This window comes from Nicotiana tabacum, chromosome 11 (genome assembly GCF_000715075.1).
Source record: "Nicotiana tabacum cultivar K326 chromosome 11, ASM71507v2, whole genome shotgun sequence".
Taxonomy (NCBI): domain Eukaryota; kingdom Viridiplantae; phylum Streptophyta; class Magnoliopsida; order Solanales; family Solanaceae; genus Nicotiana; species Nicotiana tabacum.
Window position 1 is genome coordinate 3,921,744 of NC_134090.1, and position 10,313 is coordinate 3,932,056.

General features: G+C 34.6%; 1 pseudogene; it reads right to left on the reverse strand.

Moving 5' to 3' along the window:
- Nucleotides 1–1,868: 1,868 nt before the first annotated feature.
- LOC142166191 (TMV resistance protein N-like) lies at nt 1,869–10,099 on the reverse strand (annotated as a pseudogene).
- Between the last annotated feature and the right edge of the window lie 214 nt (nt 10,100–10,313).

A 10,313-nucleotide genomic window follows, 5' to 3' on the forward strand; every position in this document is an offset into this window, starting at 1 on the left:
TCACTTGTATCAGCGCTAATCATAACTTGGTCTAATAGAAAATCTCAATTTAACTTTGTGAAATTTTGAAAAATCGAACAAAACTCCTCTCGAATATCAGTGGAGAGAATTGTTTTTGAAGTGGTAAAATAATTATTTGAATGGCTGTGAATCTTAAGAAGAAGAATGAAAGTTGGGTTGGGATGTTTGTAGGCGTTAGCAAGACAATAAAAATAAAACAGGAAGTTAAATAATTTGTTCTTGACAACGTAAAAAAAAACGTTTACTTATGAAGATGAATAGAATGCAGTTCACCCTTAATAACAACTTAATTCGGACTATTAACTAATTTTATTGTTCACACCAGATGCAAAAGCATAAGAAAATCGTATCCCCAGTAACAGATTCATGATGGAATCTTATTGACACATGTTAATAGGTACATATACTAGGGGATTATGCATCTAAATATTTATGACTATTAATGAAGGGGTTTAGGTTTAGTTATTTTAGTTTTTTTACTGATTAAAAAAATTGATATGATATTTAGTTTTTTCTTAAAATAAAATAGGTTAACTAAAAGGGCATTTAACTAATTTGACTTTTTTTACTTTTACGCACTTTTAATATAATATAAATAAATTATCAATGAATAAGTCTGCTACAATCTCTTTCTGCATAGAGCTGCCAACAGGGTTGAGATATGGCCTCTGCAAAGGTATCGAGTTAAAGAAGATGGATCAAATTGCAAAACAGACTCTCGGGAAAGTAGCCAGAGACTTAGTTGATACAAACCTATTGATAGGAAAACATCCTGAATTCCTATTTTATGGCCCTAAAATATAAAAAAATGAGGAATAGTCATGGTGAAGCGATGATTATTGTTCATTAGGTTATTTTTAATAGGCCCACAAAATTTTAGGCGATTCGGAGACAGTTGTCCGAATTCATGAAGATGCACGGACATCGGCACACGAAAAATTGGAAATAGTCCTGAATACATGTTTCATGACCCTAAAACGCCAAAAAATGATGAACGGTCATGGCGAATCAATAATTATTGTTAATTAGGCTGTTTTGGGCCCATAAAGTTTTAGGTGATTCATAGACAGTTGTACGAATTCATGAAGATGGCGTGGACATTAGTACACGAAAAATTGGAAATCGTAATGAATTCCTGTTTTGGAAATGCGGATCCAGAATTTAAAATTTATAGGTTTCTACAGTGATCTCATAGTTATTCCGCCTATGAATACTACGAGTTGTTTGTATTATATTTATCGAGACAGTTTTGTTAGCTCCAAAACTCTTTGACTAGTTTAATAACTTTGTTCCCACTGTAATTCCTATAGTGTAGGGATAATATGATTAACAAATTATTAAACGAATTATACCTAAGATAAAAAAATCATAAGAAGCTCCAAAGATGACACAAGAGGTTAATCGCCAACTGAAGAAGAAATCAGTACCACCCAATCAAATTTGCGAAGGTGTCTGTTTCTTTCTACTGTGTGTGTATGTGTTTTTTTTATACAACGGTGATGTTTGAGCCAACTTTATACAAACTCATAACTCTGACTACCAAGACTTAGACAGATAAGAAAGATTCTTTTTTTTAATACTCCGCTGCGCCCTTGGGGGGCAATCGTGCTAACTACATATTTTAACTGCAGGGGAAAGAGTTATGAAACCGAAATCGTCAAAGAATACAAAGCTAATGAATGTTGATCAGTTGATTTCATGGTGTTACAATTGAGTTTATAAGGTTTTGTTGTTGATTGGACATAAAAAAGGTGTGTTTGCTATGGCTAAAAGGTTTTTTAATTTACTTAAACTGTGAAGATGTTAAGTCAGCAGAGCCTCACGAAAAAATACACTGTGTAAGGTAAGTAGGTAAATGATCATTACTTTATTCAGTAGAACAGTGGCAGAGAAAGTATTTGGGCTCTACATTCCAAAGGAAGAATAATTGCTACATTCAGTTCCCCTTTGGTCCATTTGCTTTATTCCAAAGGAAGAATAATTGCTAATAGTTCCAAGGCTTCTTCGTCCATTCCTTTTGACATAGCTTTCTTTCTTCGCACACATTCATCTGTAATTGGTTACTTGTCAGCAAAGGCGAAGATGTGAATTCATTTCATAATGAAACAAGGTATTCTAGTCCAAAAGACGAGAATTACTTAATTTCTTATTGCATACTAAAGTTCTTTCCTGCATCTCTTTCTTACGGCAAGAATCTAGTTGTGCCCTTCCTTCATATGCAGTGTCATCCGTTTAGTTCTCAAAATACTTTGTTCCCATTTGAACTTGTTAAAACCACTTATAAGTAATATAGAGATATAGATGTTATAATTGCTTTATCAAGATCCATTTTAACAAGTAACAGCAGACATTAAGATAAAAAAAGAACGGATATTCCTAATTTGAAACGATCATATTAGATGAATTAACTAGTGCAAACAGTCTTGAAAGAAAAGGGCTTCTATGTAACATTTGGTATAATAATCTAGCAATCTACTACAAAATTAGTATTATGTTATTTATCTGGTGTAATAGGCAAGTTAACACAAAGCCGTCATTGCTTATTTTCACTTTTTCCTTAAAAAAACATAAAAGAACAGAGAGATCATAAGGGAGAACGAACCTCAACTTCATCTCGTACTCAGCTTTCTCCAGTCTTGCGCTGTGCTGCGTCAATTGTTTCATCTTTTCCGGACCTCCCTACCATAACAACAGAGATATTTGTATTTAAAAGTTAAAACAGAGATTTTCCCCTAAACAAATTTCAATACCAACTAGGAATGAGCTGCAAAGTTTCTGAAGAGAGTGGACTTTCTACTTGTCTTGTTGCTGCAGATTCTCAAAGACAGAACTCCCCTGAAAATCAACTGGAGTCATGTTGTTCACCATTGTCATACAATTATGTAATATTCTGTAACACGGCCTCAAGCTCAGCTTCTTCGTTATACAACAAACGAAGTCCATACTCCTTCACTTCTCCAGAAAAAGATAGCCTAATAATTCCATAGTCATTTGGTGTTTTTCCATTTGCCTCAGATGTATCCCATAAGACAGCAAGAGGTACCAACAAAAAATGAATATCAAAAAATGTAGTCCAAAATTTTGAACTGCCGGGTGATTCTGTATCCCATTCTGAATGGTTGGATAAGGCAAGTTTCCGGGTCATCCACGACATCCCATCATCACATACGGGAATCAATTGAGTTGTGGTGTCAACTAATATGCCAGAGTAACATACAGCAAATCCCAAGAATTTATCAGGTATATACCAATTTTCAGGCAAATTGACTGATACACTACTATCCCTTCCCTGATAGAGGAACCAACTTGGGATCTTCTTCGCAAGATGCACACTGGTAAACAATGACGAGATGTCATGCTGCAATGACGAGATATTCTGAAACAGGGCATTTGCAAACAAATTATATATAGAATCATTATGTGCATCATCCTTACCATACAGAGGCATGAATATCACCCTCTCTAGTTTCTTTCTCTTTGTTACTAAATCATGGATACTTTTCAGAGCCATATGACAATCTACATGCAATTCATTTAATTCTGGTGGAAGTTCTGGCAGCTGTGTAAGCCTCTTGCATTCTTTTAAGTCCAAGATTCGAAGAGCACCAAGTTGGGCTATGCTTCGAGGCAAATGCTCAAAATTATTTCCATTGAGATACAATTCTTTCAAAGAGGATAAGGATCCAATGTCTTCCGGAAGTCCTCCATCTATTAGATTGCAGTCACTGAGATTCAGATGTTCCAATGACCGTAATCCTTCAGCCACTGGAGGGAACTCAAAGTGCACTCCATCTCTCACTCCAAACTTCAAGATTTTAAGTTTGTTCAAGCGTAAGATGGTAGACGGAGGTCGTGAAATTAGAGTACCTCTGGCATCAAGCTCTTCCAAGTTGTCTAAATCCCCTATCTCTTCTGGCAAGGTTACAAGCCTGTAGCAATAAGACACATCTAGACTAACCAAACTTTTCAACCTATAGATGCTTCTTGGAAGAGCTACAAGGTTTCTCATACCCCACAAATTTAGCTCGGTAATATGAGTTTGGTACTGAAAAATAGATGATGGTAGTTCTCTTATCCCAGAGTCTTCCATGTGAATCTATATCTCCGGCTTCATTCTCCCGTGGATTTCTGGAAATTTCTCTAACCTATAGCAATATTTTAAACCCAGATATTCAAGAGATTCCACGTTAACACATGGAAATTAACCTCTTAAGGCTTTCACACCAACTCAAATCTAACCGAATGAGTTTACTGCAACATCCCAGGGAATAGTGAACCTCTTCAAGATTACTACAATTATACAAATTCACATACTCCAAATTTGGCATCCCCGCGAAACCTGGCATCTGTGTAAGCCTCTGGCAATATGATAAGTCTATGGATCGAAGAGCACCAAGTTGGGCTATGCTTCGAGGTAAATGCTCAAAATTATTTCCACTGAGATACAATTCTTTCAAAGAGGATAAGGATCCAATATCTTCCGGAAGTCCTCCATCTATTAGATTGCAGTCACTGAGATCCAGATCTTCCAATGACCGTAATCCTTCAGCCACAGGAGGGAACTCAAAGTGCACTCCATCTCTGAAACCTACAAACTTCAAGATTTGAAGTTTGTTCAAGCAGAAGATGGAAGACGGAGGTCGTGAAATTAGGGTACACTTGGCCTCAAGCTCCTCCAACTTTTCTAAATCCCCTATCTCTTCTGGCAAGCTTTCCAGTTTTGAGCAATCCAACACACTCAGACTAATCAAACTTTTCAACCTACAGATGCTGCTTGGAAGAGCTACAAGGTTTCTCATACCCCAAAAATTTAGCTCGGTAATATGAGTTTGGTACTGAAAAATAGATGATGGTAGTTCCCTTAACCCAGAGCCTCGCATGTGAATCTGTATATCCGGCTTCATTCTCCCGTGGATTTCTGGAAATTTCTCTAACCTATAGCAATATTTTAAATCCAGATATTCAAGAGATTCCACATTAACACATGGAAACCTCTTGAGGCTTTTACAATAATACAATTCTAACTGAATGAGTTTTCTGCAACATCCCAGGGAATGGTGAACCTCTTCAAGATTACTACAATTATACAAATTCAAATACTCCAAATTTGGCATTCCCGCGAAATCAGGTGTTTGCGTCAGGTTTTCAGAGTAGCTGAGATCTATCCTCCGTAGAGATGGCAAATGCTGTTCAAAACATCGAGAGAATGAGAGAAAAAAGAAAGAACCTATTTTGGCTCCGCAGGATTCCAATAATAAAATATTTGGTTAGCGGGGCTATCTATGAATTTAGAAACTGTTTTATTTTTTCATTTGTATTTGTGAGCATCAAATGACCTCTATTTTCTTGAATTCTTAATTACTTACTCCCTCGACAAGAAGTGAATGATAGCATTTGAATTATGAGGGCAACACATTATTTTTGTGCGAAATTAGAAATTTATATTTTATATTTGGAAAATTACTTGTTAAGAAACTGAATTTTGTAAATTATAAATAAAAATATTGTTAACTGTAATTTAACATGAATGAAAAAAACTGTAGCAAAGAGAAAAGTGTGTCTCTCTTTAAAAAAGTGTAATATAAAATGGGGAAACCCAAATGCTAAATCCGAAAGCAATGTATGAAAGAGTATATGTTATTGGAGAAAATAGTTGTACACAATAAATTCCTTTTGTTTTCTAATAAGTATTCCTTCCGTTCCCACTGTGTACAGCCCTAGGATAAGATTCATATGAATCTAATCTTACTATGAGAAATAATTGAAGGACTTTTAAATTGAGCTTCTTAGTTAAAATGATGATGGGAAGATTTGGAGAAAAAAGACATGAAGATCTTACAAAAATATTGAGAACAATCCCAAATAATATAAAATTAATTTTTTTAGATGGAAATACAAATGTTTGAGCTTATGGAATTAATAGCCCTTGTTCGTTTAAAAACATGCATCATAATTGTAGCAAAAATAGGAAGTACCTCAAATAATACGTGACAATAGCAATAATATTTGTTCATTATCACTAAATTAATGGACAAAGATAGTTAGAGAGAAAAATAAATGGCAATAAAAATAAGCTCTACTATTGTACCTTTGTTTCTATCCATAAATAACGCAGTGAACTGCCACGGAGTCGAAGGTGAACAAGCATTTTGGGTTCAAATGTAGATGGCAACGAATCCCAAGGATAGCTAGTCCAGACAAACCAACGCAAGCTATTGGGCAGATACTCAATGGAACCATCACGGTCCCACGACCTACTTATGTTAAATATCCTAAGCCTCTTCATATTTTTCATGGCCTCATTGCTAATGAGTAGTGTACCAGAATAAGAAGAAACCCAGATTGCTTCCATTGCCATGGTCCCCTAGTAAGAAGATCATTAGGAAATGCTGATGTTACTTTAGAGAAATACTTTTTGCAATTAGTTCTATAGTTCTATTTTCTAATATTAGATTTTTTTTAGAAGTTCATCAGAGTCAAGTTTATAAGCTTTTCATGTTGCGATAGAAAGAAACTACAATTGAAACAATACCAATAAATTGTAGTGACTTTTAAAAAAAAAAAAACAATGGTAAAGTGAATCAATGATTGAGTTATTATGTAATAAAACGTCATAAGATTTTCAAGTTAATCCAAAGAATGACATTGGATCAAACAGATTAAGTGGCTACTAGACTAATCCATCGCTAAAAAATATAAGAAAAATGAATTAGGCAACGTAAAGCTACTAAACAAATTAGGCAATTGATGTTTTTTTTTACTAATTAGGCAATTAATATTACTTTTGCTTCTCCTACTAACTAAAGTAAACAACTAAAATGACGTACCTGTAAGACTATGAAGCAAGAGGAACAAATAATTGGAATTGACTGCCCAATGTGTCTTTGAAATATAAAATTAGAAATTAAATATTATTATTGTTTAGCCTACTTACTGTATTGTTGCTCATCACTTCTTCGACTTCCTCGGCTAGCCATAATCTACTACGTTCTCCGGGACCTTTTTAAAAATTCACTATATATTTACCCATATTCTGTATTAAGTCATGCATTTGAACATGATTATATTCAGAGATGAACACAAGAGATTTGTCAATTGAAATATGCAATTCGTATTCAGCTCCAATATGACAACTCTCAAGAATTTGTAGGATGTAATCTATTCCTTCCCCTCGTAAGAAGCATGCTATATCTAGAAACATCTCTTGTTGTATGGGCTCTAATCCATCATAACTAATTTTGAGCTTTTCAACAATTTTTGAATTAGAATTGATTTTCATTTGCTCTATAACACTTCTCCAAACGGTTATATCCCTCTTATGTAACAAAGAACCCCACACTTTGAGGGCTAAAGGAAGGCCTTTAGCATGACTTACTACCTCCAATGAAAGCTTCTTAAAATGCTCATCTGGATCTTCTTTATTGAAAGCATGTTGACAGAATAATTGCATAGCTTCATGATCAGGTAGCGTTGTCACTTCATATATTGCATCATCCTTCCCTATCAAATGCTTATCTCTAGTTGTTACAACAACCCTACTGCCATTACCAAACCAACCAATATCACCTGCTAAATACTCCAAATGTTCTCCATCATCTATGTCATCAAGCACAATTAGCACCTTCTTAGAGCAAAGTTTGTCCGGAATCATCCGCTTCCCATCATGCTTATTATTGACGTAATCATCTTTTCTTCTTAACAATTCAGAGAGAAGGGTGTTTTGCAAAGAATGCAGTTGATGTCTTTTTTCATTTTCTTTAATATCCGCAAGGAAACAAGCAACTTCAAATTGATGAGAAAAAGTGTCGAAAATGGCTCTTGCTATTGTCGTCTTTCCTAGACCGCCCATGCCCCAGATTCCCAATATGATCCGAACATCATTGATTCCTACCTTAAGTAGGGACTTTAATTTCTCCAGGTGAGTATCTATTCCCACAACATCCCGCAAAGAAGACAAAGTAGCACTATTGCACAATTTGGACATTTCGTCGACAATCTGCTGAATATTCTTTGCTTCAATCCTACAAAAATAAGAAGACTAATTGTGGATAAATGTAAGAAAGTCAAGTATTAGTAAGCATTTCATAATTATTATTTTTTTATTACATAGGAGTAGGGGAAAGGGAGAGAAGATTGTAAGGTGAGGAATCGAACTCTCATCAACTAGGTAAATAGCCAACAAACTGAGCTACTAAATATTGTTAATTTGCATAGATATGATTAAAAGACTACGCACAAAAAACAAATGCTTGAAGGAGAAATCAAAATATTATATGTGCAAGAATGTTATTGAGGGATTGTAGTGATAGGAACTATAGTGACTACTGGCTGACATAAACATATTAGTCAATTGTCATTCTGTTTTACAGAAATTATAAAATAAAACATTTCCAACGTCTAAAGTACATTTTAAAATAAACTGTTGCATATATTTTTTAGTCACCCATGGCGGATGTCTATGCTTTTAGATTTGCAGTTGCAGTTAGAGCAGTGCTCCAACTTTGCACCTTCTTTTTTGTTTTTTGATTAATTTATTTTGGTGTTGCTCTTATTTTAGGGCCACGAATTTCAACTTGGTTTACTTCAAGAAAATTGAATTTAAAAAAAAAAGAAAAGAGAAAAGGAATAAATAATTAATATGAAAAATATAAAGTAAAAATGCCACTGGCTGATGCTTTTAGATTAATTTTAGCTCTCGCACTTTACAAGGAAGTGAAGCCACTCTCCATTCAGTGGCACTCCATGAGGTTTTAAATATGAAACGTAATATTTCAGATTTCAGGGGTAATAGCAAAACATGAATAGCTTAAGATGTTTTTTATTTATTCTCTCTAATAATATTGATAGGAACAATACCTTCTTACTGATATATAACAACCATCGTTCCCTTTTTTCAGAAAAAAAATAATATATTTTTAACGTCTAAATGACAATCAATGAAATTAGATTGTGGAAGCAGTATTCTTACCAAAATAAAATGATTAAGTTTCCATGTTTTAATTTTTATTTTGTAAATATGATAAATTTATTTAGTGTCTATTCTGTTTAACTCATTTTTGAGGTACGGATTCTTTTTTCTATAGTAGAATATGTAGTCTTCACATAAGCAACCACATTTGAATGAAAATTATTCCTTTTGAGCTCCTCACTTTGCTCCTATGGTAACCTAAGGGTTGGAGTTGGAGGGTACTTGAGCAAACCCTTTCTTGTCGTTTTCTCTTCTTTTTTTATTATATGCAATTACTATGTGTTTTTAACTCACCAGTCACGGACATCATATCCTTTTAGATTTGCGGCAGCAGTTAGAGCATTCCTCCATCTTTGGAGCTTCTGCATTCCTTCATCATCATCCTTATAGCTTGTTTCATGTTTCTCAAAGGCTTCAGCAAAGCTCTCCCTCTGTTTTCGAACATGTGATGGATCCACATCATAGAAGACCGGTATGACAGTTTGTCCGCATTGATCCTTGCATTCCATGATCTTCACTAACTCATCTAAGCACCACCTCGATGTTGCATAATTTTTTGAGAAAACGACGAGGGCAACTTGAGACTGTTCGATAGCTTTCAAGAGTTCATATGATATTGATGCACCATGCTCTAGCCTTTTATCATCTTGAAACGTGAATATTCCACTGTTTTCCAAGCCTTTGAAGAGGTGACCTGTAAATGTTCCTCGAGTATCTTCACCTCTAAAACTTAGAAAGACTTTGTAGTTCCATCGAAGAAACTGTGAAGTACCCACAGAAGCAGAAGATGATACCATTGATTCACTTAATTATTTGAAAAGAAAAAAACTTGTATGTGGATAAATTGTAATTGTGGTAAGAGATCAAGTGACGATAACAGGAGAGAAAGAAATAAACTACTAGCTACTGGCACTTCAAATAAGAAAAGTTTGTACGAGATGGTCTCTACTCCATAGAATTATTGGTACTGGGTTTTCTTTGAACTTTAATAGAAGGAAATTCAGTCAAAGACCACCTCAATACTCCACTGTGTATACACAATGGACAGCTAAAAGTACAAGTGGATGAAGTTACAAAGAAAGAGTCTACCTATCCCAATTGAATTGAATTATTGCTCCAAAGCACAAACATAGCTTTTTCCCTTAACAGTTCAAAGAGAAGAATATTTTGCAGTGAATATATTCTACCTTTATTTTCTTTAATATATTCTACAAGCACCATCAAATTGATAGGAACTAAACGTCCCTCTCTCTTCTTTGCCAAAGAAAAAGGACACCCATTGATTGAATTTCATTTTCTATTTTAATTTTCTACGGAGGTTGAC